This window comes from Polypterus senegalus, chromosome 8 (assembly GCF_016835505.1).
Source record: "Polypterus senegalus isolate Bchr_013 chromosome 8, ASM1683550v1, whole genome shotgun sequence".
Classification (NCBI taxonomy): Eukaryota; Metazoa; Chordata; class Cladistia; order Polypteriformes; family Polypteridae; genus Polypterus; species Polypterus senegalus.
Genome location: NC_053161.1, coordinates 184165777 through 184191894, shown reverse-complemented (window position 1 = coordinate 184191894; position 26118 = coordinate 184165777). Strand labels below are relative to the sequence as shown.

Sequence of the window (26118 nt, the reverse complement as noted above, 5' to 3'; positions counted from 1 at the left end):
CATTGGCCTAACTGGAGTTTTTTTTTTTATTTTATTTGCTTTTTTTCTGTCCACTTGGCCATTCAACATTACCTTTTTCTTTGTTACAAACTGTACATTATTGCCTAATCTTCTTTATGTTTTATATTAACTTCATTTTTATTTCATCTTGTAAAGCAGTTTGAGCTACATTGTTTATATGAAAATGTGCTATATAAACAATGTAGATGTTGTATCTCCATGAAAACTGTTTGCCACATTCAGAACACCCATATGACTTCTCTCCTTTGTGAATTTTAATGTGCATCAGAAGAGTATTTCTGTGCCTGATTTGTTTACCACATTCAGAACAACAATTCAGCTTCTCTCAGGTTTCATTCTTCCAAATTTTCTTGGTGTGCTTACCATCAAAACAGGAGTGAACTTCACTCTTTAGTCAGGACAGTCTTATTGTACTGATTAACTTCTCACTTTTGTAAGTTTCCCTCAAGGACTCAATGTAGAACTTGCATTGTTCCTAATAAGGCTTCTTTTTGCAGGTCATAAGGAGGTATTGTAATTTGTTAAGATGGGCCTGAACGTTATTCTTTATCAGTCCTGTTCATCCTACAACAGGCACCTCTTCCGTTTCTGTTTTGCAGTCCACATTTAATTTGTCATATCTTAGACTGCATTTCTTGATATTTCATTTCTTTCTTGCCTCTCCATTCTTAGGACTGAGTTTTCACTAGGAACTAATACTTCTGTTATCCAGGATTTCTTACATCTGGTTTTCTGGCCTCTATTTTTCAGTCAGTCAGTATTGCTGTGCTACAAGTGACCTGTAACTCCTCATTTTCCATTGTGCTGTCTGAGTTATGGTCCCAGTGTCTTTCTGGTGCTGGTAAGTTGTACTTCTTGCAGAGTTTCCAGTGAATGAGCCTGGCCACTTTGTGGTGTTGTGCAGTGTATAATCCTTCAATAATCAGTACCTCAAGCTGTGTGACTGTTTCTAGCTCTATCTGGCAGAAGAAGTTTCTTTTGTTTTTGTATTTTTGATCTGAATCACTACGTGTCCAAAAACACTGTTTTGTGCACCTATGATGAGGCGTACATCTTTTGGTCTTAGTTCGCCTCTCATAAGTCATGCATGAGTAAGTTCTGTTACCACATGAGGCTGTTGGAGGGGGGCAGTGCATTTACCACTTTACTTGTTGTTTCCCCAATTAGATCTTTTGTTTTTATCAAACTTTTTGAATTCTTTATTCTGCTGCTTAGCATTGTACTGTGTTTATCTGTGGACAAGGTGGGGTATTTTCTGTCATTTATTTCTCTTGTGTGAATTCTTTGATGCTTCTTAAGATAGCTTCTCCGTGAAAACTGTTTATCACATTCAGAACAGCAATATGGCTTCTGTCCTGTGTGAATTATTTGGTGGTTCCGAAGACTGCTCCTCCGTGAAAACTTTTTACCACATTCAGAACAACAATATGGCTTCTGTCCTGTGTGAATTCTTAGGTGGCTTTGAAGATTGTTTATCCACGAAAAACTTTTTACCACATTCAGAGCAGTCATATGGCTTCTCCCCTTTGTGGATTCTTTGGTGGCTCTGAAGATAGCTTCTTTCTGAAAACTGTTTACCACATTCAGAACAGCAATATGGCTTCTGTTCTGTGTGAATTCTTTGGTGGTTCTTAAGATAGCTTCTCTGTGAAAACTCTTTGTCACATACAGAGCAGCGATACGGCTTCTCAACTAAGTGAGTTTTAATGTGTATTTGAAAATTACTACTGTAAGAGAATTGTTTTCCACATTCAGAGCAGCAATAAGGCTTCTCTCCCTGTGTGAATTCTTTGGTGGTTCTCAAAACTGCTTTTCCATGAAAACTGTTTACAACATTCAGAACAACAATATGGCTTCTGTCCTGTGTGAATTATTTGGTGGTTCCGAAGATAGCTTCTCTGTGTAAACTTTTTGCCACATTCAGAACAGTCATACGGTTTCTCTCCTGTGTGGATTATTTTGTGGTGCTGAAGACTTCTCCTCTGTGAAAACTTTTTACCACATTCAGAACAGTCATATGGCTTCTCTCCTGTGTGAATTCTTTGGTGGCTCTGAAGATGGCTTCTGTGTGAAAACAGTTTGCCACATTCAGAACAGCAGTGAAGTTTAATTCCTGTATAATCTTTAAAAGATAAAAAAAAAATTGTTTTAAACCCACCGCTTTCATACTGACATTATCTTATAACATTACATAAATACTGGTTTAATTTATGAACAAAACAATCATAAGACTTAAGTAGATAAGACTTAAGTAGCAAGTGATTAGAGACTCAACTTTTCATTTTTTTCATTTGTATTTCAACAACTCATCACATGAGCACAATTATAGGAGCCAAGAAGTTAAAATAGTAAAATAAATAGGAATAAAACAGCCTGTCACTCAGCACTTCAAGAGACTTACTTATTATCGGCATGAACAACATACAATGTTTTAGTGATATCTCAGACCTAAATATTACTTTTGGTCTACAAGAATACATTTAAACATACAAAGACTCAGCACTCTTGACTATAGGCCATTTATCAGCTAAGAATACCTTCTTCTTCTCGTACTGTTCCTTCTATTGAGTGGCGCCCTCACTCTCAGCCTTATAAACCTCGCCGCAAAGATATAATGGCAAAAAATCTGGCTACACCAGGTGCTCAAAGAAATCTAACTTATTAATTCAATCACTCTAGACATTAAGACAAATCACAGAAAGTTAAAAGCAGCATGGTATTTATTACAAGAATAATAATACCACTGGAACAAAGAAAAATAGAAAATAGGTATTGATATGAAAGTCTGAATATATATAGTCTTTAGAAAAAGCTTACAAAAAAGTTACAGATGACAAGGATGAATGTCACACGGAGGTGTTTGATTTAGCAATCGATGTTCATGATGCCTTTCTGATGACCAGTGCTGTCTTCGTCCGTTCCTCTTCTTCTTCTTCTTCTCTTCTGTCTGACGTTGCTTTCAAACCAAGGCATATTTATTATGAAATGTTATGTCTTGGTTTCACAAAACATGCACCTGATTGTCTGGCTGTCAAAATGATTGATGAATTAATTCACTGTCCGTTTTCCCAAACAACAAAACCTTTAATGTTCTCTGAGGTGTCAGTAGATCTTGCTTTCCCAGGCTATAAACCAAATTGTTGTTCCAGATGTCCATCCATAAACTAATCAATAGCCTGAGGCATGGCTCATCATCCTTTCCCAGGCTGCAATACCAAATTCACACTAAGCTGTGAACAACTGTTATAAAAGTAATGTGTAAGGGAAGAAAACCTGCTTTGATTTGTCTTAGTTCATCTGTTGTCTTGTCTCAAACAAAATATAATGGAAACCAAAATGTACAGATTTCATACACCATAACAGGTGTACAAACATAACACATGACATGTTTTTGCCAACACAAAAAGTCAATCTGCAGCTGTGTCCAGCTCTCCTAACACAACTGGAACACTATACTGCACTCGTATTGCAAAAACGGCACCTAGTAAGATTGAAGCTGCTTTTGTTAACCGTAAGCAGTGACATTCCATTAATACACAAGTCATCCAAGATGTGGCTGACAAATGTCACATCTCCATGGCCTCACTCAAACCACGATTCATTTATTTTGAGACAGATTTGACAGATGTTGCTTTACATGGTGAAGTATGTGTTGGTGAAGTAACCTGCTGAACTCTCAGTGTTTCATATGACCTGACCTATTCATTATAACAGCAATCATGTCATTACATGTGCCAGGTGACAGTGGATTCCTGCACAGACAGTTTTGCCCTACACCTTTCCTGAACGCCACAGCACAGAGGAGAGGCGCATTAACTACATGTGTGATCTTTCACTCTCAGATGAAGAGCAAAGTCAGATATTCTTGAATGAAGGTGATGATGGGGTCTTAAGGATCGAGGAGGAAGAGGCTGATCTACCAGCCCATGAAGTTCTGCAGCATCATGATTGTATACAGAGGGGACAGATTAGGCAGGGTCCATATGTGAATGTTTTCAGAGTGGCAGTTAAAGGAGTGTTCATATATACATATTTAAAAAGTGACTATGATTTACAAAAACTAAATTTTGTAGTAATGTGCATACATCTAGTTTAAAAATCTTATATTTCCTGTTTTATTTATTTATTTTTTTTTTGTGGTGTGCGATTATTTTCACGCTCAATTCAATACAAAGTTTTATAAATGTCACTTACCCCTGGTCTGGTGTGTTGGTCTTTTGAATGCCTGAATCCCCATACCACCATGTGTGTGTCCCCATTTCACAGTGGTTTGGAGGTAAATGATCACTGCACACCATTGCTATCACCTCATGGTAGAATCACAGTTTACGGCTTTTTTGCTTCTGCAGGATCAGGACAGGATGCCACCATCAATGTAGCACTGAATTAAAAATTGTTACAAAGAAATCTGATGGAAGATGTTATGATAGTGAAAACTTGAGAGAAGTTAGATAATGAAAAAGACAATCAGCTGAAACAAAAGAAGAAATCTAAAAGAGAAAGGCTTAAACAGAAGAAAGCTGGTGGTCCGGACCGGCCAATCAGAAGAGCTTAGAATTCATTGGCTTTACCTGAAGTCACTTGATCATTGAAGGAATCCCTGAGATATCAAGGAACTGAAAACTTTGGAAATGATGAATGGACAAGAAATTGAACCCTTAGTAGCAGCTGAAGGAAATGTTTTGTGAAGGTCATTGCAGCTAAAGGAGGATCAGAAAGTTTCTAAAGACAGGGGGTCACAAACTGGACTGTTCCCATGTTTAAACAATGTATTCAGGAATGACAAGGGTCTCATTGTTTGTTATTAGTTTAAGACGACTGTGTTTGTCTGTTATCGAAACTTAATTGAAGATCAGACCACAGAATTAGGAGGAATTATTGCAGAAATAAAAGAACTTCCAAAGGGTTCACAAACTTTCTTTTTACCAAAGACAGGCTTAGAGTGTTTGCATAATGCTACAAACAATAACGGAAAAAAGTACAGACTCCTAAACCCTGTAAAATGTAGTGAAATTACAGTGTTTAATAAAGTTTGAACGTTTATCTAAGTTTCATTAAAAAAAGCACAAGACAGCACTTTCAGGCCCATAACCCTCACCCTAAAAAGTACACCAACTGTTATTTTTCACTTACTTGTTTTAGATGACATCTTAGTTGGTGGCTGACCTTCCTCAGTTCTAGGTGATGAAATTTCTTCAGTTGTCTTTTTGTCAGACTGTAATGATTCATGTTTTACATTGATAAAAGACTCCAGAGATGAAGAGTGTCTGCTATAAGAAGAGACTAACCCGGTCACTGCTCCATCTTGATCTTCATAATGAAGGTCATCTTCCTTGACACTCTCCGTACTCCTACAGTAGTTTATCTCAGTGCTGAAACACTCCTCTTCATCATGCTCTATAATAATCACTGACACCAGTTCACTGTCCTCTTCCTTGATGTCCAGACTCTCCTGTTTGGGGTGGACACTCTCCCACTCACAGTCCTCCTCCTTGAAATTTATGGTCCCCTCCTCCATAATAATCAGGTCAGCCTCACACGTCTCCTCTTTCACATCCATTTAAATGTTAGAGTAAATGGCACAGTTTTCTCTGTCTGTGGGAAAAAATGAATCAATTCCATTAAAACTGCATCATTCAGATCTAAAGATATTTGATTTTTATAACATCTTGTTAGTTAAAGCTGATGTCAAGTCAGTCAGCCCATAGAAATCAGACAGTAACTCGTCACTTTCATGTCACATTAGGTGTAAAATGAGTTTTGGAATAAAAGGAGAATCAAACAGGCCAGAAAAAGAAGGAAGCCATCTTGCACATTTGAGTGTCAACAGTATTCACTATTTTGATTAAACATTCAATATTGTTAGGGTCCCAGAATTTTGTTAATAGTTAATGTTAAGGAAGGTTTATACAAGTTAGGCCTCAGGATTATGTTAAGAAACAGGGCCATATGATGAAGGAACTTAAAATCGCTGGTCAACTTGTCTAATGTGAAACTGCCCCATTATTTAAATCACAGCCTTCATTTACATAATCTTAGTGAGATGGAGGCAGTTGGCAGTGTGTCCCTTTAAAGATGGCCGCCTAATGTGAGACACCCAATGTCTGACTTCAACTAGTCTGCGACTCGCTAAGATAAATTTAAACAGGTTTGATTTTGTTTTTAGTTTTAGGGGCAGACTGTGTGTGCAGGAGAGCTGACAACCAGTGAATGTTTCCCTGAAGTAGAAGGCACAGAGTTAAGTGAAGAGGAGTAAGAAACTGCAGCTTTTGAACCTAAAAAAAATAAGAGATGCTCCTCTTTCTGTTGTTTTGTGTTTCAGATAGGAAAGCAAAATTGGAAAAAAATAAAATAAAATAAAACAAAGGGCGAAGATTGCTGCTGAAGAGCTACAGCTGTTAACCCTTTGTACATCACAGGCGTCATCATCAGGATGCTATTGGCTGTTAGAAACGGCTGAGCACAACTGTGCTGAATGGTCGGCACACAAACGGTAAATGTGACAATTGTTTAAATTAATGTGGTCAGGCAATGAGATCAACGAACTGTGGTTGGCAAATCTGACATGCTCCAGGACAAAAACGTTCTTCAAAACAACTGTCATTATCAACAACTTTGAAACAAATGTCAAGTTTATGAGCTTCATAATTCTTTAACTACACTCTGCACACAAATATTTTAGTACTTAACACAATAATAAACTCCTATTAAACAGTAGCAGCACCTCCCAGTATTGTGAGATTGGCATGGTGGAGGCCTTGTGCGCCTCAGTCTTTCTTAACGCTCCACCCTGACTGATACGTAATCAACCCATCGCCAGGTTTGGTTATCCGGATATACAGTTTAAAGAGATTGTTATTTTCATGGGAATTGTTACATATGCATTATTTTCACTTTTACTTTTAAACTTTTGTTCAATCTCTTTCTCGCAGGACGCTGCTCGCACTGTGAAGTGGAGGGGCTGAATGCACACTAAGGAGATGTCAGATTATCTGCTGTCTTTCGGCTGCTCATATTCTCTATTCTCTCTAATACTTATTCGTATTCTCCACGGTCATGGACTCCATTTCTTTTTCACTTGTACTAATCTGACTCCTCACTATTCTTTTAATGGCCGGTCGGTCACCACTTCCCGACGCCATTGAACTGGACACCGCGGAGGGACAAAAGAGAAACAAAGGTAGAAATCAAAGCGCCGTACGTGTGGAATGGCCGTCTACCCGATGTCTGCGATTCGAGAAGGAATTGAAAAATGGAACACACGAAGAGAAATGAACAGGTGAACTGGGTGCTACGAATTAAAATTTGGGACTCAGCTACGTGAACTGAACCGCAGATAACAATGAACAGAAACAGCACGCGGGTGGCCACAGGAGGATTCACTCGAGCAAAGTTTGGCGGGAGGCTAACGAACACGCCGATCGACTCTCACTCAAGTCGCACGCAGCGATTCTAATGGAGCGAATGAAAACTCACACATTCATAAAATACATCCCCAAAATTCAGAGCACTTACTGCCAGCCTCTTAGCGATGGGATTGTTTCTAAACTCATTCACACTTCTGTCTCACTCAGCAACAGTCCTGCGTCTGTAGTGTTTCACAAAGCAAGACAGTAGCAGTGAGGCTACAGTAGCTGTCGCGTTGGATGACAACAGCTGACATAGGATCACGTGACAGTTAAGCGAGCACGCTCTGTCTGGAGAGAGGCTGGGTTGCTCAGTGTCTGGCTGCCTTATGGGAGCCCCTTAAACCAACAGAGTCAACAGAGGAGCTGCATTTGTTAGGAGCTGCCACTGAGCCGTTTGGTTTTCTGATCATGGACTGAGATTTTTTTTTCCAATTTTTCTTTTTTTCCTTCGCTTTTGATTACTTGTAAATAGCTCTTGTAAAATTTAGTAAAAATTCTTGCCGTCTTTTTAATTTTTGATACAATAATATATATAAATATAAATATATATATATATATAAATATATATATATATATATATATATATAAATATATATATATTTTTTTCATAATAAGAAATTTCCATCCCTCCAGGATCAGTTTAGGTCCCTCCTCTCTTTTTCTCTCTTCTAAATGAAAAGAAATCTGTTTTAACTGCATACTCTGAAAGAAATGCTCACCACCTCTTCTCTACCTTTAAGTCGCTCTTAAGTCCTCCTGCTGCCCCAAGACCTTTGTCATTCTTTCCTGATGATTTTGCTTTTGTCTTCTCTTTCAAAGTCACCAAAAGACGCCAAAGACATCTTCTGAATTTCCTCTGTGTCATTCTCCTCTTTCATCCTTCACTACTTTAAATGACTCAGACATTTTAGACCCCTGTGCTATGGTCCCCATTGATTCACACCTTTCTACAGTCCATCTCTCCTTCCTCGATCCCCTACATTTCTTCTCTTTTCAATGCTTCACTGACCCCCAGTATCTTCTCTACTGATTTCTATACGTCCTGTGCAATCCTTATTCTCAAAAACTCTCTCTCTCCTCTCTGACATTGAGAATTGCCATCCTGCGTCCATTCTGCCACAGTGGGTAGTGCTGGTGCTTCGCAGTTATTAGACTCGGGTTCACTTCCAGGGTCCTCCCTGCGTGGAGTTTGCATGTTCTCCCCGTGTCTGCATGGGTTTCCTCTGGTGGTCCAGTTTCCTCCCACAGTCCAAAGACATGCAGGTTAGGTGCATTGGCGATTCTAAATTGTCTCTGGTGTGTGCTTAGTGTGTGTGTGTGTGCCCTGCCCGGGGTTTGTTTCCTGCCTTGCGCCCTGTGGCGGGGATTGGCTCCAGCAGACCCCCCGTGACCCTGTACTTAGGACATAGCGGGTTGGATAATGGATGGATGTCCATTCTGCCATTTCTGTCCAATAACCTAGAACTCATAGTCCATAAACACCTCTCTTCATTTCTCTCGGACTATAATCAACTAGATCTACATCAGTGTGGATTCTCCAAGGGTCCCTCTACTGATACTCCACTGCTTTTAGTCACAAATGCTCTTAGATCTGCTCTGCTCCTCATCCTCCTTGCCCTTTCATCAGCCTTTGTTATGGTTCACCACCCCCTGCTTATCTCTTCTCCTAATTAAATTGGAAAAAGCGGCTCTGCTTTGAACAGGTTCAAGTTCTCCCTCCCGGACCGATCCTTTTGTGTCTCCTGGTCTAACTCCTTGTCTTCCTGACAGAACATTACTACAGATGTGCTTCAAGGACTGGTGTTGGGTTCACTTTTCTTTTCCTTGTACATTTGTTCCTTTGTCAATGTTACTTCATCTCATGGATTCTTCTACCACCTCAGTGGTGGGGACTCACAGATCTCCACTCATTTCTCTCTTACAGTTCACTGCTTTCAGCCGAGATCTTCAGTTGCCTCCCTGCCATTTCAATCTGAATGAATGATCACCACCTTAAAGTGAGGATCTGATCAAAGACTTTGTAATCAGAAAAAGTAAGAGAACACTTTTCAAATATACTGTAAATAAAGTGGAAGCATACAAAAAAAAAAAACAATTTTCCATCTTACTGTAAGTTTTCTTTCATTTTGAAAAATAACATTTTATTTTACAGTTTATTATTGTTTTTATTTAAATTAGACATTTATGGGGCCACCAAAATCTGTCAAGGTCTTGAATCCAGCAACATCCCTGTATTATTTATTAATCCTTTCTTATGTGTAAATTTGCCTTGTTGTGTAATAAAAATTAGAAAAGTAACCTGCTTAAAAAAACCCTGAAGACACAGCCTACGATGAATCTCAGCAGAACAACAAAGTATTTCCATTATATTCTCATTATGGTCAACTAATGTGGAACTGAACTGAAAATACAGCCCTGTCAGCAGTGAATCAGTACACCGTGCCGTAAAGTGGAGTTTATTTTATTTTCTTCATGAAGCACATCAGCTCAGATATGATATCACACACTTCATAATTTATTAATGCTTGTGTAAAACAGATTGGTCAGCACCGTAAACTGTGTAATGAAGTAGACTTTCAATATGCATGTGTGCAGACCAGGCAGGCAGCGCAGATTGGGTAGTGACAATAGTCCAGCTGAAGGGGTCTGCGATTGAGTAGTTCACTGGACAGCCAAATGGATTGCTGTGTTTTGTCACCTGGTTTATTTGAGTCAGATAAATCCTCCCTCAACCCTGACCTTCACCATAATGTAACCGGGTGTCATCACTAATGTATAATATAAAGTAACACCCTCCTCAATGGAGTGGAGCTCTGGAGGTCCACACTAAGAGACTGTTGAAAAAGTTAAATGTAAGATTAAGATAAGAAGGGCTGGCATCAAGAAAGGCATTTCGTGTTTTATTGATTCGTCCTGCTTTATCAAACTGTACTACTGTAGCACAAACTGACAGATCTGTGGTCTCCTACCACACACAGAGTCAGCAACTTTAACAGCTAAAAGAAATCCCCACAAAATAAGGAAGAAACTAACTGTGTGCAATAAAGAGACTTTTATTATGATATGTTGTTTTATTTTTTTGTACACGCCTAATAGCTGTATTTGTAACAATTTCGAAAAACCCCTAACAAAACACAGCTTGAAAGCATAAAGGTGCATGAATGTAGCATCTAAATCAGTTATTTGCAGGATCATATTAATAACAGCAAGTAATCACAGATTCAAAAACATGTTGCCAATTGGGAAACCACTGAATATCTGGATGTCAGGTCACAAACACCAGGCAAACGGTTCAAAGACTCCTTCAAGCACTTCATAAAAATGAACAAAAACTCCATGCAAATGTCAAACATCACTGTTATAAACAGCGTGATTCTATCGGCACATTATCAAACGTGGAGTAACTGTGTTGTGAGCATGTGCAGTAATCCTGAACAACACGTCTTGACAGGTAGCATGTTACAATAAAGCACTGGTCATAAAAATCACAGAGAAACCTCCATTGGAGAAGTCTAGTCAAACATAGTGACCATATATAAAAATGAGAATAGCTACAGAAGAAGATCTGAAAAGGTGAATATGTGCCATGAACACGAGTCTTGTTATAAACATATTCAGTTTCCATGTCCGACTCAAGAAGAAAACTTCATAGTAATGATGAAGCACTCATGTCGAGCACTAATGGAAAAGAAAATGAAATGACGGAATGTGATTATCAACAACCGGCTACTCAAACATTTATGCCACTCCATATAGTTAAAGATTCCACACAGACAGCCTGTTGCAGCTTTGGCAGGACATCACACAGCACAGGAACATCAGAACAATCCAGAAGAGAACAGGCCATTCAGCTTAACAAAGCTTGTCAGTCCTACCTGCTGAATTCTTCTATAATAACATCATGTCGAGTTCTGAAGGTTCCTAAGGTCCTCTTGTCCACCACACGACTTGGTCACTTATTCCATGTCTCTGTGGTTGTCTGTTTGACAAAAAAACTTCCTAATGTTTGTGTGACATTGACCCTTAACAAGTTTCCAACAGTGTCCCCCGTGTTCTTAATGAACTCATTTTAAAGTCACCGTCTCAATCCACTGGACTAATTCCCTTCATCATTTTAAACACTTCAGTCAGGTCTCCTCTAAATCTTCTTTTGCTTAATCTGTAAAGGCTCAGCTCTTTTAATCTTTCCTCATAACTCAACCCCTGTAGCCCTGAATCAGCCGAGTTGCTCTTCTCTGGACCTTCTGAAGTGCTGCTATGTCCTTTTTGTAGCCTGAAGAACAAAACTGCACTCCCGGCCTATTAAAATGGTGGCCCACTGGGCACCTGCAATCCAGAAGCAACCTCTGATTGCCCAGCCCGTTGACCAACCAGAAATGCAGAGGACAACTGAGAAAGACACATTTTGTAAGCGTTCAGAAATTCCTCCAATAGTACAGAACATGAATACAACAGTCTGTGTAGCCTAGCAACATTCAACCCACAATGCAGTGCGTTTTGTGTTTAGAGGTGTGGTTAGTAGTCTATGATACTGTGACCACCTGTCAAACTTAAGGTTGATATTCTTTGATTTTGGGAATTCTGTATTTGTAATTTTAAACTATCAAGCACAATATTATGTAGTACAGTTCACCAGTGTGAGTGGCGCAATGGTAGCTCCGCTGGCACACATTAAGGAGATAATGGGTTTGTGTCCCGGGACCTCCTTGTGTAGAGTTTGTAAAGAAGTTTGACTTGCAAGTACAGCACTAGGTAAATGTAAAGAATTGTTATTATAATTATACTTGACGATTTGTCAATTTCAAATTTTAAAACGTTATGTGTTTTCACCAAATTAACAAAACATGTAGTGCTAGGACTCACGGCCTCTGTGTACCTTCACAGTCGTTCAGACATGATCAGAAAGCAATGTATGCGTACTGCCACCTTTATGTTAATAAACCGGTCACCACCTCCGCAACTGTCTTTGAACTGGATGGCACGGAGTGACAAAGGAGAAACAAAGGCAGAAATCAAGCGGTGCACGCGTGGAGTTTGGCGATTTGAGAAGGAAAACGACAAAGGAAACACACAGAGAGGAATGAATAGGCGGTGTGACTGGGTGCTACAAACTAAAATCTGGGACTCAGCCATGTGAAGTAAACCACAGATACCAATGAACAGCAGCGGTAGGCAGGTGGGCACAGGAGGATTCCAGTGACTCGGGTGGTGATTTAAACGACCCTCCTGTGTGTCCCCTCAGAGTGCAGTAGCCGTTGTATTCACGTGTGTTAGTCGCTGTTATCACTTGTCATGCATGGCTTTGTGCGCTGAGAGCTTTGAGAGCAGTGATAGTGCTTGGCTAATCTGATAAATACACCTTGTGATGCGCCTGGGTCATATATGACCAAAATATTTAACTTATTTCAAACGGGAAACAAATGTTATTGCTAATAGTGTGGACTTTTTTTGATGTTATGAACTTTGAGATATGCCTGGGTCAGATATGAGCAAAATGTTTATATGTTATAATTAGAAAAGTTGAAAAAAAAAACAGTATTGCTACTGCTTCAGATTCTGTTCAGTTGTAGCTTTTTAATTGTTTTTTATGCTCTTTTTGATGTGCCTGTGCCAGATGTGACCAAATTTAAAAGGGTAACAATGAATAAACATGACTTGTTTTTAGCACATTCATTTGTGCGGTTTTAAAATTTCTCTTTTGTTTACTGGACACTGAAAATGTCTGGCCCAGCTATATTTCTTGGTTTGAAACCAATCTCTAACTTTCTCTCTTTCTTTCCTAGGTGACATAAGGCACCGAGAGTCAGAGGTTCTCAAGGCTGACTTCGCAGCACTAGTTGAAGACACGAAGTGGAGGACCCCATCCGCAAAAATCTTCATCTCGGGTCCACTACCTCTCGTCAGACGATCGCATGAATACTACAGTCGTCTGCTGGGTTTAAACAACTGGCTGAGAGGCTTCTGCGAGAATCAAGACATCGGGTTTATAGACAACTGGGATCTTTTTTGGGAAAGGCCGCGCTTCTTCAAGCGGGATGGACTGCATCCGAATAGATTTGGCGCCTGGGTCCTCTCCAAAAACATCGCTAAGGTAATTCGTCTATCTTGACTGTCTACTTCTACTGCTAACTCCTTACGTAATGCTACTGCTTTGATAGGACATAATGGCTTAACAGAGTCTTCCGTTAAAGTGCACATCATAAATAATCTAATAACAAATCTTAATGCACGTAAAAAATCTAGGCAGTACGGCATAAACACCATTAATTTAATTGAAATTACTACTTCAGATCAACACTGCATTAAGACTATAAAAACGGATTGTAGATTACATAAAAAGTACACACAGAGCGGCGTTAACAAAAATAACTTAATTTTTGTTCTGATTGCCAATAACACGCATAAAATTCAGCTCTGCCCTTCAGAAACATTAAATATGGCACTATTAAATGTTAGAGCTTTAACTAACAAGACATTTTTTATAAACGATCTTATTAGTGATAGAAAGATTGATTTTATTGCTAAATGAAACATGGCTTAACTCAATGGGCGGCAGTTTTAATCGAATCTGCGCCCGGATTACAGTTTTACTCGTGCAGACCGCCAGGGAAAAAGGGGCGGATTGGCAAACATTTACTCGAGCGATTAAAATGTAAAGATGTTAGTTTTGGTAAATTTAAGTCCTTTGAGTATCTCGCCGTTGTTATTCATGGAGATTCTCACGTTCTCGTATTATCCGTGTATAGACCTCCTAAATATAACGCGTCTTTCCTTGAGGAATTCTCTGACTTAATGTCAATTTTAGTTACAAACTATGACACACTCTTAATAGTCGGCGACTTTAACTTTCATGTCGACAATCAGTGTGACCAAAAGGTAAAGGAATTCATGAACCTCCTGGACTCTTTTGATTTGAGGCAGCTCGTAAATCAGCCTACACATAAAGCAGGTCATACGTTAGACTTAGTGATTACTAAAGGACTTAAAGTTGATATAAAGCAGGTCATTGATATCGGTCTATCAGACCATTTCCTTCTACTATTTAATATAGAAATAAAGATAGAAAACACTCATGAGAAGCATTTTGTTAAAAAACGCTTCTTTGACTCATCAGCAGCTTTAAAGCTTACAACTATTCTAAGCAATCAGTCCGTTTATAATGCCAACTATAATAGCGAGGATAATGTAAATAGTAAAGTGGAAAACTTTAATTCTAAAGTAAGAACTGCTGTTGACATAGTTGCACCTGAAAAGACAGTTAAAAATCTCTAGTACTGTTATTCCATGGAAGACCCAAAGAGTGTCTGATTTAAAAAGAACATGTCGTAGAGCTGAGCGTAAATGGAGGAAAACTAAACTAACTATCCATTATGAGATATTGAAGTTAAAATAACAGAATACAATAACACAGTCCGTCTTGAGAGGCTGCTATTTCTCTAATATATAAATAACAATGCTAGTAATCCCAGAGTCTTATTTTCAACAATTGATCGTCTGTTAAACCCAGGTAACACAAAGGAATGCCCCCAGAATACTTCCAGTGAAACCTGTGAGAACATTGCTGTATTTTTCAATCAAAAAATTAATGATATTAGAGATAACATAGTATATCTCCCCAACACTGCAGAACCTCCAAAGCCCCGGTACTCCATTATAAACAAATTAAATGCTTTCACCAGGATAGATTTACCTGAATTACATAGTATAATCTCTCAACTGAAACCCTCCACCTGCGTCCTTGACCCAATACCAACCAGGTTTTTCAAAGAAATATCAGGCGTGCTAATTGACAATATTCTGGACATAGTTAATTCGTCATTAGATACGGGGGTCTTTCCAGACTGTCTTAAGACTGCTGTAGTTAAACCCCTGCTCAAGAAAATAATCTTGACCCCTCTGCCTTTGAAAATTTTAGACCCATTTCTAACCTGCCCTTCTTAAGTAAAATTCTAGAGAAGGCAGTCATTATGCAGTTAAATGACCACCTAAATAAACATGCTATTCTTGATAAGTTTCAGTCAGGCTTCAGAACAAATCACAGCACAGAAACTACACTCGTTAAAGTAGTAAATGACTTTGGTAAATGCAGACAGAGGCCATTTATCTGTTCTCATCCTCTTAGATCTGAGTGCTGCATTTGACACCATTGATCAATATTCTTAGAAATCGCCTTAGTCAATGGGTGGGCCTCTCTGGCAGTGTCTTAAATTGGTTTGAATCCTACCTGGCAGGGAGAAAATTCTTTGTGAGTTGTGGTAATCAAATCTCAAAGACACATGATATCCGATATGGTGTTCCACAAGGCTCTATCCTGGGTCCGCTGCTTTCTCAATCTACATGCTTCCGTTAGGTCAGATTATCTCAGGTTACAACGTGAGCTACCACAGCTATGCTGATGACACACAGCTGTACTTATCTATAGCACCTGATGACTCCGACTCTTTCGATACACTAACACAATGTCTTACTGGTATTTCTGAATGGATGAATAGTAATTTTCTCAAACTAAATAAAGAGAAAACTGAAATTTTAGTAATTGGCAATAATGGATTCAGTGAGGTTATCAGAAATAAACTTGATGCACTAGGATTAAAAGTTAAGACGGAAGTAAAAATTTAGGGGTAACCGTTGACTGTAATCTGAATTTTAAATCGCATATTCATCAGACCACTAGGACAGCATTTTTTCACTTAAGAAACATAGCTAAAGTTAGACCTCTTATATCATTGAAAGATGCTGAGAAATTAATTCACGCTTTTGTTTTCAGTAGACTAGATTACTGTAACGCACTCCTCTCAGGACTACCCAAAAAGACATAAATCATTTGCAACGAATGCAGCTGCTAGAATCCTAACTAGGAAAAGAAAATCCAACACATTTCTCCAGTTTTGATGTCACTACACTGGTTGCCTGTGTCATTCAGGATTGACTTTAAAATACTGCTTATGGTTTATAAAGCCTTAAATAATCTCGCTCCATCTTATATATCGGAATGCCTGACCTTATATTCCAAATCGTAACCTTAGATCTTCAAATGAGTGTCTCCTTATAATTCCAAAAGCTAAACTTAAAAGAAGTGGTGAGGCGGCCTTCTGCTGTTATGCACCTAAAATCTGGAATAGCCTGCCAATAGGAATTCGCCAGGCAAATACAGTAGAGCACTTTAAAACACTGCTGAAAACACATTACTTTAACATGGCCTTTTTATAACTTCACTTTAACTTAATCCTGATACTCTGTATGTTCAATTCTTCATAATAACTATTCTCAGTGGCTCCAAAATCCATACTGACCCCTACTCTCTCTTCTGTTTCTTTTCCGGTTTTTTGTGGTGGCGGCCTGCGCCACCACCACCTACTCAAAGCATCATGATGCACCAACATTGATGGACTGAAAGCCAGAAGTCTACGTGACCATCATCATCAGGTCCTTCCATGAAAACCCTAAATACAAAGAGGACTGTTTCATTTATGTTAGGTAAATTGCCCAGAGGGGACTGGGTGGTCTCTTGGTCTGGAACCCCTACAGATTTTATTTTTTCTCCAGCCTTTGGAGTTTTTTGTTTTTCTGTCCACCCTGGCCATCGGACGTTACTCTTATTCTATGTTAATTAATGTTGACTTATGTTTATCTTTTATTGTGTCTTCTATTTTTCTATTCATTTTGTAAAGCACTTTGAGCTACATTTTTTTGTATGAATATGTGCTATATAAATAATTGTTGATTGATTGATTGATTGATTGAAAATCTGACCCAACTGAATTTGTAATCGAATAACTGTGTTGAAGAATACAGGACTCCAGATGAGGTCTCACCAGAGTGTTATAAAGTGTCAGCAGAACCTCCTGTAACTTGAACTCCACACATCAAGGCGCTATATAACCTGTCATTCTGTTATCCTTCTTAATGGTTTCTGAACACCGCCTGGCACTTGAGAGAGTCGAGTCCACTACAACTCCTAAATCCTTCTCATAAGGTGGACTTTAAATTTTTCAGACCTCCCCAGCATTACACCTTGTGTACAAAGGGGAGTGAAATATCTCATAAAAGACTTACTGATAGGACAGGGCACTCTTAAAAATAATAACAATGGCACTTTAACAGGTTGTGTGGTTACTCATAGACCACTGCTTGGACAAGAACTATTTCATTCATTTGCATATCAAGTGGGCTCTTTAGGCTTTAAAAAGGCCCCTGTGAGGTCAAAACAGAATATCAGGCTACCTAGCAGGACACTGAGAGGTCAAGAAAACCTGAACTGAGTCTGTGGTTACTGGATGAAGGGAGAGACCTTTTAAAATCAGGAAGACATTGGGATTCCCCATATCTACAGTTAGGTCCATAAATATTTGGACAGAGACAACTTTTTTCTAATTTTGGTTCTGTACATTACCAGAAAGAATTTTAAATGAAACAACTCAGATGCAGTTGAAGTGCAGACTTTCAGCTTTAATTCAGTGGAGTGAACAAAAAGATTGCATAAAAATGTGAGGGAAGTAAAGTATTTTTTAACACAATCCCTTTATTTCAGGTGCTCAAAAGTAATTGAACAAATTAAATAACTGGAAATAAAATGTTCATTTCAAATACTTGGTTGAAAACCCTTTGCTGGCAATGACAGCCTAAAGTCTTGAACTCGTGGACATCACCAGATGCTGGGTTTCCTCCTTTTTAATGCTCTGCCAGGCCTTTACTGCAGCGGCTTTCAGTTGCTGTTTGTTTGAGGGCCTTTCTGTCCGAAGTTTAGTCTTCAAAAAGTGAAATGCCTGCTCAATTGGGTTAAGATCAGGTGACTGACTTGGCCATTTAAGAATTCTCCACGTCTTTGCTTTAATAAACTCCTGGGTTGCTTTGGCGGTATGTTTTGGGTCATTGTCCATCTGTATCTGTTTCAGAATTGACTTTAAAATTCTGCTCATGGTTTATAAAGCCTTAAATAATCTGCTCCATCTTATATATCGGAATGTCTGACACCTTATATCCCAAATCGTAACCTTAGATCCTCAAATGAGTGTCTCCTTACAATTCCAAAAGCTAAACTTAAAAGAAGTGGTGAGGCAGCCTTCTGCTGTTATGCACCTAAAATCTGGAATAGCCTGCCAATAGGAATTCGCCAGGCTGATACAGTAGAGCAGTTTAAAACACTGCTGAAAACACATTACTTTAACATGGCCTTCTCCTAACTTCAATTTAATTTAATCCTGATACTCTGTATGTTCAATTCATCATAATAACTGTTCATGGTGGCTCTAAAATCCGTACTGACCCCTACTCTCTCTTCTGTTTCTTTTTCTGGTTTCTTTGTGGTGGCGGCCTGCCCACCACCACCTACTCAAAGCATCATGATGCTCCAACATTGATGGACTAAAAGCCAGAAGTCTACGTGACCATCATCATCAAGTCCTTCCATGAGAACCCTAAATACAAAGAGGACTGTTTGACTTATGTTAGGTAGAATGCCCAGAGGGGGCTGGGCGGTCTCTTGGTCTGGAACCCCTGCACATTTTATTTTTTTCTCCAGCCGTCTGTAGTTTTTTTTTTTTTTCTGTCCACTCTGGCCATCGTACCTTACTCTTATTCTACATTAAATTAATGTTGACTTATTTTATTTTCTTAATGTGTCTTTTATTTTTTTATTCTTCATTATGTAAAGCACTTTGAGCTACATTTTTTTGTATGAAAATATGTTATATAAATAAATGTTGTTGTTGTTGTATCATGAAATGACACCCAATCAATTTGATTACATTTAGCTGGATTGGAGCAGACAGTATGTCTCTGAATACCTCAGAATTAATTCGGCTGATTCTGTCCTGTGTCACCTCATCAATAAACACGAGTGCCCCAGTGCCACTGGCAGCCATGCAGGCCCAAGCCATCACACTGCCTGCCTCCACCGTGTTTTACAGATGATGTGATATGCTTTGGAGAATGAGCTGTTCCACGCCTTCTCCATACTTTTTTCTTGCCATTATTCTGGTAGAGGTTGATCTTAGTTTCATATGTCCAAAGAATTTTTTTCACGAACTGGGCTGGCTTTTTTATATTTTCTTTAGCAAAGTCCAATCTAGCCTTTCTATTCTTGAGGCTTATGCAGCCTCTGTATTTGCTTTCATGCAGTCTTCTCTTTATGGTAGACTTGGATATTGATACGCCGACCCCTGGAGAGTGTTGTTCACTTGGTTGGCTGTTGTGAAGGGGTTTCTCTTCACCATGGAAATGTTTCTGCGATCATCCACCACTGCTTTCTTCCGTGGACGTCCAGGTCTTTTTGCGTTGCTGAGTTCACCAGTGCTTGCTTTCTTTCTCAGGATGTCTCAAACTGTAGATTTTGCCACTCGTAATATTGTAGCAATTTCTCGGATGGGTTTTTCTGTTTTCACAGCTTAAGGATGGCTTCTTTCACCTGCATGGAGAGCTCCTTTGACCGCATGTTGTCTGTTCACAGCAAAATCTTCCACATGCAAACACCACACCTCAAATAAACTCCAGGCCTTTTATCTGCTTAATTGATAAAACATAACGACGGACTTGAACACACCTGGCCATCAAATAGCCTTTGAATCAATTGTCTGATTACTTCTGAGCCCCTGAAATGAAGGGATTGTGTTAAAAAATGCTTTAGTTGCCTCACATTTTTATGCATTCTTTTTGTTCAACCCACTGAATTAAAGCTGAAAGTCTGCACTTCAACTGCATCTAAGTTGTTTCATTTAAAACCATTGTGGTACAGAACCAAAATTATAAAAAAGTTGTCTCTGTCCAAATATTTATAGACCTAACTGTACTTCATCTATTTACAATTATTAATAGAGCTTGTGAGATAGATATATAAAGTGGAAAGGCACAGATAGATAGATAGATAGATAGATAGATAGATAGATAGATAGATAGATAGATAGATAGATATTAGGGCCTTATTGTAACTACTAAATGGCCCATTTGTAACCTACAGGGAACATTTGTACCTCTAGTAGGGACATTTTGTAACTTTAAGGCACATTTGTACCACAGCACGGGGAACATTTGTAACTTGTAGGGCCTTTTTGTAACACAAGTCAGGCTCTTAAGTAACAAGCCAAAAAAAGGTAATTTTGTAACACAAAAAAGTGACTTTTTAAAAAATATTTTTCTATTTATATTTGTTTTAAACATTAATCTTAACCTTAGTAGGTTCCTGGTTTTAGCACATTGTTTGTTGAAAGGCTATAGCACCATAATACTTCATGCTGGATACACTACAGTTTTAATACACAGATAGATGTGAATTTTTTTAGCTATACAGACATATTTAACTTTTATATTGAGTCATTAATGTCACTCCTGCACCCTCTCCTTCTTTCCTATTCTCTTCACTGCCAAGATAAGATGAGGTGGACTGTTAGGCCGAGCTCTAATCCTGATGGATTGTTGTTCAGGTCTTGATGTCTGATACATGAGCTAAGATGTGAGGCTTCAAGTTTTAAAAGTCAGTGTGATGTGCTGATAAATTCCATGTTGTATTTGTGTATTTTTGTGATCGAGGGCACACCTGCAAACATCCTGAAGTCTCACAAAGACAGGGCTGATTGGGCTGAATTGGTGAATTTCTGCTTTTTAAAAATGTTGTTGCTTCAGTAATTTCAATTTGTACTAAAGGTAAATTTTGCTTCCTCTCTGAGGCTTGCAGGAAGATGCAATTTCAAGAAAGAGAAATTTGTCAGGAGGATTAGGTCACTACAGAAAATATTAATAATGATTAACAATATTGTAGTTTTATATGAAAAAAAGGAAATCAAAGGCCTAGTAAATTAATGTGAGTTTTATAAAAAGTAAAAGAATTATTATAAGGAATCCTAGCAATAACGATTGATTGCTAACAAAGTATGAAGGTTTTCTTATTAAGGCACAGTGACGTGTCAGTGGCCTAACACAATTCTGATTTGTGTCTCAAGTTGTTTCTGCTCCTCTCTAAGGCCCACCACACGACCACTGAGACTGCTTTATCTATGTAACACTCCACTGGAACTCAGACTAAATAGTTTTAAATGCAAAAAAGTGAATTAAAACGTTAATGGAGACAATCCTTGTGTAAATGTGGCCAGCACCTGGTTATATGAAGTTATTGATTAATCCAACTTACTGAAAACTACTGGGATTTTTGAATTTCTTTTCTTCTTCCCTGTAATGTGTGCTCAGGGTGCCTTGAGTTACAAAGGCCAGCTGGTCAGTGGTGGTCATCAGTTGTGCTGACTTTTCTTTTCCATGTGCTTTGACTTGTGCTGTACACCCAAAACATATAGAAGTGCAATCACAGAATGTCAGGCAATGACTAATTCTGTTTAAAAATGCAGAATAGTAGTTCTAAGTTTTAAAATCCTTAAAATATTATATTTAAACTTAAATAAACTATGTTTAAAAATGGCAACATAAGGGAGAATAGTAACTGTATTATTACAATATAAGACAAAGACCACCATGTCGCCATCCAAACTTAATTTTCACAAACTAGTTTCTTAAGTCAAATTTGTAAAACTGAAATTTCAAATAAAACTCTACATTCACAACAACCCTCCTCCATTCACTAAACATATTTGTTTTTTTTAGTAAAATAATGTATATTTTATAATGAAATAGTCCATACCAGACTAAAGTAAATGTTTTATACACTCCATCAAACAATGTAATCACAAACAAAATAAGAGAGAACAAATAACACAAACACATAATTCAGGAAAAAATATTTTTATTGAACTAAATATTACAAGTACAAATGTCAGTGTAGATTTTTTATTAAACAAAACAATTGTCATAAGAATTAAATATTTAATTCAAAATGCAATAATGAGTCAGTGAAATAAACATTTTCAAACTCGCAGTAACAGACTCTGACCGGATGTTCAAGCCACACATTCAGCTGACATCTTGTGATCCTGAGGTACTTCACGTTTGTTTTTCTGCGTTCAGATTTCATTCTTGTCAGACTGTGAGTGATCTGAACGTCTCTGCCATCTCCCTCCTTCAGGGCAGCTGCCTAAAGCTTTCTTCACCCTCTCTTCTACTGTTGGGCCTGATGCCATGATGTGGTGGCACTTCTCCATTATCACACTGCCCCCTGAAGAACTGAAGATCCCCTTTATGGTGTTGTACAAGAATACAGCAGCTGAAAAAATCAATGAGATATATTGTTCATTTTCTGTTCTTTCCATTTCCTGACAAATTAAAGAATATGTGAAATTTAAATTATTTTATTTGTTCATCCGCTCATTTACAAAACCTGCTTATTCAAGTTTACAATCACAGTCATTTTAACTTGAACAATGTGATATTTAAGCATTTTTCTTAAGGCAGTGTAAGAAATGTGATTTGTTTTAAAGATCGATTTCTCTCTTCCATTAAAAAGGGTACAGAATCAGCCCGTCTTGGCCCTGCTCTTCTACAAGGCCAGCACACTCTCTAATCAGATGGTCATCTTTACATTGTCTGACCTCTGAATTTCATGATTTTACAGTCATATGTTGTTAGTTCAGAATGAACCTGTCATCTTTAAAGTTTGTATTTGAATACGTTAACTCACTAACATACATGTGTGACGTTGTTTGTACTCACTGTACTTTCAGTAGTTGTTTTGTATTGAAAGGCTTCAGGCCTAACTAAGATATTGTATTGTTGTGGGTTACTTCATTCATTGTTTATCTGAATTTGACAGACCCTACTTGTGATAACATTCAGACCCCATTGCTGTATAAATCTCACAAAGCAATCATGTCATCCATTTAACCATCCTCTTTCTAAACCAGGACAAGGTTGCAAGTAGCAGGAGCAAATCCCAGCAAGCAAGGACTAGAGGCAGGAACAGCATCTGTTCAGTTCACTTGACATGGTGAACACACACACACACACACACACACACCAGGACCAGTCTAGTACTGGCAAATACACATAACCTGCATGTCTTTGGATTGTGGGGGAGAAGCACCTGGGGAAACCCATGCAGACACAGGAGAACATGGAGACTCCACGTAGGGAGGACCTACAATAAGAATTCTGGTCCCCTAACTGCAAGAGAGCCGCACTGTCACTGTGGCACCGAGCTGAACAATCATGCCATCCAGAAGGGTTAAAGAAAATGCACAAAATATGTTAGCGTGGAAAAGCATGAATTACAATTAAGTAGAATCCTCAAATTAAATGCATATTTTAGAAAAATTGTTTAACTATAGAAAGAAAAAGAAAAAAAAAAACTTCTGATTGTTTCTATGCTCAAGATTTATATCAGAAGCTTTTTCATATTTCACTGGTGTGTCATATGCCATTTCTGTAAGGCTATATTAGCTGCAATTCCTCAGCACCACTAAGCTATTTAATTAGGGAATTCATTTTTCTATAAGATGGCGCAGTGGTAGCACTGCTGCCTCGCAGTTAGGAGACCCGTGTTCGCTTCTTGGGTCCTCCCTGCGTGGAGTTTGCATGTTCTCCCCGTGTCTGTGTGGGTTTCCTCCCACAGTCCAAAGACATGCAGGTTAGGTGGATTGGCAATTCTAACTTGGCCCTAGTGTGTGCTTGGTGTGTGTGTGTGTGTGTGTCCTGTGGTGGGTTGGCACCCTGCCCGGGATTGGTTCCTGCCTTGTGCTCTGTGTTGGCTGGGATTGGCTCCAGCAGACCCCCGTGACCCTGTGTTTGGATTCAGTAGGTTGGAAAATGGATGGATGGATTTTTCTATAATGAATATCATCAGATGGCAGAGTAACTCAGTGGTGCTGCTCCTGCCTCATAACAAGAAGACCAAAGTTTATGTCCCAAGTGCTCCTGCGCAGAGTTTTCATGTTCTCTCCATGTTCATGTGGATTTACTCTCACAGTCTAAAGACATGCAGGTTAGGTGGGTGGGTAACACTAAACTGGCCCTGATGTGTGAGTGTGTGGAAGAGAGTGTGTGTGTGTGTGTGTTCACCCTGTGAAGGACTGGCATAGGCTTCAGCTGTCCCCTGCCCTATAAGTCGGTTAGGAAGGTGGCTGGATGGAAAAATTGATTAGTATTGGATTTTGTTATAGCTTTACCTTATGCTTCAAATGCATATATTTCTGCATTTTTAAGCAGTGCGCTGTTATTAATGAGACCATAGGAAGCAGGTTAAGTAAAAGAATGAAAGGACAAATTTGATTAATTAGTTCACATCACAATGCATCTTAATTATATAATACATTACATGCACAAGTTAAATATGTACTAAAAAAAACATTTAAGCAATGTACAGAAAGCACAAAACATGAAAAATCTTACCTTATATATGATGTCAAAGATCAGTGAAGCTTCCAAGTTTTCGCAGGTCTTCATCCAGTATGCTTGAAAACTCAGCAGCTGTCATTTCATTCACTTCCGGATAGTAAGATTAACACGCTCAGCTTTATTTTATAAGATGCTAACGGAAAAAATCATGTTTGTTATTATATATATACAGGTATATTATTTATAGTGAAAAAGCTCCATTTCTCGATGTCCAAGCAAGGCTCTTCATACCTGAAATCCATTATTCTGCGTATCAGTACTATCAGTTTATATTTCATATAGCGACTTATATTTATTATTAAAATAAAATAAAATATATATATATATATATATATATATATATATATATATATATATATATATATATATATATATTCGTGCACAACCATTACGTAAAAAACATATTGCTTCTGTAAAACAAAGCAGTAAAAATAAGACATTTAAAATCAATAGGCAAAAATATCCACTCATTACACATATCAGCAATATTCTGAAAAGGGTTAAATATTAAAATCATGTACAGTATAGTACAACGGTGACGGAAAAAAATAGAACCATCTAGCGGGTGCTACACCGGGCGCTGAGCGCTTATAAAGACGTCCCAAAGTGTAATATCTCTTGCGAGTTTTTGATGAAGTGCCGCTAGAAAAAAAAAAATAGAACAATCTAGGGCGCTCCACGGAAATGGCTCATAAAGCCGTCTCAACATGCATTATCTCTTGCGAGTTTTTCCTGAAGTGCCGCTACTTGAATAGATTGTTTTCTGCTCACCACGGACCATCAAAACGATCAGGACGTTCAGAGACATTCATTTACTAATACATAAACGACACCCAGCTGTTAAAAACTGATCAGTTATTCCAAAATATGCTTAATTAAGAATAAAAGATACAAATGCTCCCAAAAGTATTTTTTTGCTTTCTGAGCAGATAAAAGAAGATAATTATGATTTAAAAAGGAAAGACAGTACATCAAAACATCCTTTTTCAATTACTAAAGGTTATTAAGTGTCACCATTAATTAAAATCACGATTTATTATAGATTTAAAGTATGGAACATTAGTAACTGGGGCAGTTAAAATTGAAAAAATATTAATAACTTTAAAAATATAAAACCAAATTACACAATACTTTGCACATGTCTTGATGCAAGTATTTAGCACATTGTTTGAAAAAATCAGCACAATCGGTCATGTGGATCAAGAGTAAAATAAAATTTAAATTCAAACACCTTTTCCACTTCACGCTGGATGACAGGTCGACCTGATGGCTAATACCCTTCAGGGCATTTTTTGGACGATCATGATCGGCAATTTGGGAGGATGTTACAGACTTAGATAATTATGTGTCATTAATAAAACGTGTGTCTTCCGCGAGATAACTGAAACTTTTTTACTTTTATCTTTTTTTCTGACAGAAT

The 26118-nt window shown here is 38.2% G+C and overlaps 1 pseudogene; it reads right to left on the bottom strand.

The window, feature by feature from the left end:
* Positions 1 to 208: 208 nt before the first annotated feature.
* The window catches only part of LOC120533512, a 38369-nt pseudogene continuing 12459 nt past the window's right edge, over positions 209 to 26118 (bottom strand).